Source organism: Carlito syrichta, unplaced genomic scaffold, assembly GCF_000164805.1.
Source record: "Carlito syrichta isolate Samal-C Ts95f unplaced genomic scaffold, Tarsius_syrichta-2.0.1 Scaffold314090, whole genome shotgun sequence".
Lineage (NCBI taxonomy): Eukaryota > Metazoa > Chordata > Mammalia > Primates > Tarsiidae > Carlito > Carlito syrichta.
The window spans coordinates 100907-104404 of NW_007258186.1; positions in this window are offsets into that span (position 1 = coordinate 100907).

A 3498-nucleotide genomic window follows, 5' to 3' on the forward strand; every position below is an offset into this window, starting at 1 on the left:
TTTTGGAAGCCTTGGTTGAAAGTACCTCAGCCGGGCTGTGGAAAGAGTTTTTGCACATGTTGAGGTCACTCCCAGAGATAACTCTGAGGATGATGGAGAAAACTGGAGGGAAAGCTCTCCAAGGAGAAAGTAACACTTGACCAGAAGGGGCAGAATTCATTTGGGTCATGCAGCTCCTTGATTTCTTATTCCAATGTTAAAGAGAGTTTATTATAAAGATGCTATATACTGGAGGTGCCAAAAAAAAAATGTATGCACATTTTAAGAGATGTTCGCTGTAATCAGAAGTGTCTAGATGCTGATGATAACCATTCTGAGTACCTCTTGTAATTGCAGAAGTCAAACATGACTTGTATTCATCTTTTGTTATTGGTATGTATTGAGTATTATAACTTTAATACAGTTTTTTCCTTTCTTAAAATGTATACTTTTGTTAGCACCCTCTGTGTGTGTGTGTGTATTCTCTTCTGTCCATATAAATACTTCTTGAATTGAATTATAAACCCTGGTGTTATTAAAGAGATGCTGAAAGTGGGGAGGAAGAATACAAAAAAGGAAAGATTATTGAAGATGAACTTGTCTTCTTCACAGATGGTTGCAAGGAAATCTACATCCAACCTCTCTCTTCTTCTCATTCCCTCTTCACGCCCCCCCCACACAGCTAGATTTGCATTTGCCTATTTTATTAAGGGTGATATTTTCAAGAATCATAACATAAAATGTGTCAATGTCTTAACAACTCTTGGGGCCCACCTGTAACGCCAAACTGAGTCCCAGAATTCTGATTTTTGGCTTCTTTTCAGGGAGTCAATGGGTATATGTGATTTCATTTCAGACTCTTTGATGATTGCTCAGACTGCTCTAAAAAACTGCCTTGGGTCTGCAATTTTATTTTATTTTATTTTATTTTTATGCTTTAGGAAAATCCCTTCTGGCTTTTCTCAGTAAAGAAATAAAAAAGGAAAGGCATTTTGCAGCAGTAGTAGCAGCGGTGATGGCGAAGCAGCCACCACTGCCCCAGCTGCCGCCATGCTTCATAAAACTATCCCAAATGGGGTGAACACATTTAGCAGAATGATCAATTCACTGCTGCCATATCGCTTCTATTTATAATCTTGGCAGAACTACAAATTTCAAGGGTTTTCGAAGACAGAGGAACTCTGCTACATGAAGTGATTTTAGCTCTGATCTTTTCAGAGTTTGAATTCAAGGGAGTGGGATTTTCCAGCCTCTAAAGGAATTGATGTTCCTGTAGAAGACAACTAGCTTCCTGCTCACAGGCGATGACTTTTAGTACAAGCAAGGAAGAGGTTTGAAAGAGCCTTTCTTCTAAGGAATCTTTTTATGTTTATAAGAAGTTTATAAGATAGAGATATATTTCATTTTTTAAAATGTTTATCCACAGATATCTTTAAATCACCCAAGGGTTTATCTCACACATCTATCTCTATCTTGTCTCAAATTATAAATTTCCAATACTGGCCTCTCTGTTAATTAAATGGTATGTCTATGGGGGCATTTCCACTTGAATGATAATTAATGTGTTTTTTCCCAATCCAGCTGCCCATGAACTCTAGTAGATAAATTGTTTTGTGTATAGCACATATTCAAGGCTGGGCTGGATAATGATTTCCTGCTCAACTGGGGGAAAAAAAAACATCATCCAGTGCACTAGATCTCTTCCTTACCTTTTTACAATTTGGGTATGTGCAAAGAGGAAGAAAAATACTTCCTAATTCATAAATAAGAGCACAAAAATACCATAGTAACCACGGCATAAGTTATCTTTACCTTTTCGGTTGATTTTTATCACTATTTGATATCCTTGCTTGTGTCCTCTAGTGGTTTATAAGGCATATGGTTTCTGAGACGTGTATAAATTAAAATTAGGCTACTTGAATATTTTTGGTTCCAAAGATAAGCTAAAACGTGACCAATTTACTTTTTAATGCACAAAGTCTTCTTTTTGATTTTGTGTATGCTACTAATGCTTTTTTTGTGAGAGGTAGACTATGTTATAGTGGTTAGAGACTTAGGCTTTAAAATAAGATCTGCATTCAAATGTCAATGTCGACCCCACCTATCACCAGACACAAAAATCAACTCTAAGTGGATCAAAGACCTAAACATAATACATATAACTATAAGAACCTTAGAAAATACAGGAGACACCTTTATGGAAATTGGAACTGGCAACCAATTCCTGATCAAAACCCTAAATGCCCATGCCATAAGATAACCAAGTGGGACCTCATCAAACTGAAAAGCTTCTACAAAGTAAAAGTACCCATCAAGAGAGAGGGGAGACAACCTACAGAATGGGAAAAAATATTTGTCAACTGTATATCTGACAAAGGCCTAACATCTAGGATCTACAAGGAACTCAAATGTGCTGAAAAGAAAAAACAAACAACCCATTAAAAAGTGAGCTAAAAGGCAGGGCTCGGTGGCTCGGCCTGTAATCCCAATGCTTTGGGAGGCTGAGGTGAGTGGATTGCCTGAACCCACGGGTTCGAGACCCACCTGGGCAACTTGGCAAGATCTCATCTCTACAATAAGTCAAAAATTAGCCAGGCGTGGTAGCGTCTGCCTGTAGTTCCAGCTACTTGGAAGGCTGAGGCGGAAGGATCACCGGAGCCCAGTAGGTCGAGGCTGTGGTGGCTGGGAACGTGCCACTGCACTCTGTCTGGGCGATGGAGTGAGACTCCAACTCAAAAAAAAAACAAAACAGTAGGCAAAAGATATGAATAGACACTTCTCAAAAGAAGACATATGAGCAGCCAACAGATACATGAAAGAATATTCAGTCTTACTAATCATCAAAGAAATGCAAATAAAACCACACTGGGATACCACCTACTGTCTTTCATGATGGCCATCATCAATAACTCAAAAAACAACAGATGCTGGAGAGGATGTGGTGAAAAGGGAACACTTCTATATTGTTGGTGGGACTGTAAACTAGTACAACCTCTTTGGAAAACAGTGTGGCAATTTCTAAAAGATCTAAAAATTGATCTTCCATATGACCCAGCAATCTCCCTTCTGGGAATATACCCGAAGAACACAAATCACTCTATTAAACAGATACCTGCATATGAATGTTTATTGCAGCATTATTCACAATAGCAAAAACTGGGACCCAGCCATACTGCCCATCAAAAAAGGACTGGATTAAAAAAATGTGGCATATATACACGATGGAATATTACACAGCCATAAAGAAGGACAAATTTATGAACTTTGCAGTAACTTGGATGGACTTAGAGGCTATAATACTGAGTGATCTATCACAGAAACAAAGAACTGAGTACTACATGTACTCGCTCATAAGTGGACCTTGAACAACTTTTGTAATACTATAAGAAAGGGATTGGCAGTAGTGGGAAACTGCTAGAGCCGGGGGGGGGTCACACCTCATCAACAAGGATATGTGCATAATGAGCATTTGTATATCTAACCCTGAATTGTACCCTACATATTTAAAATTTTAAAAAA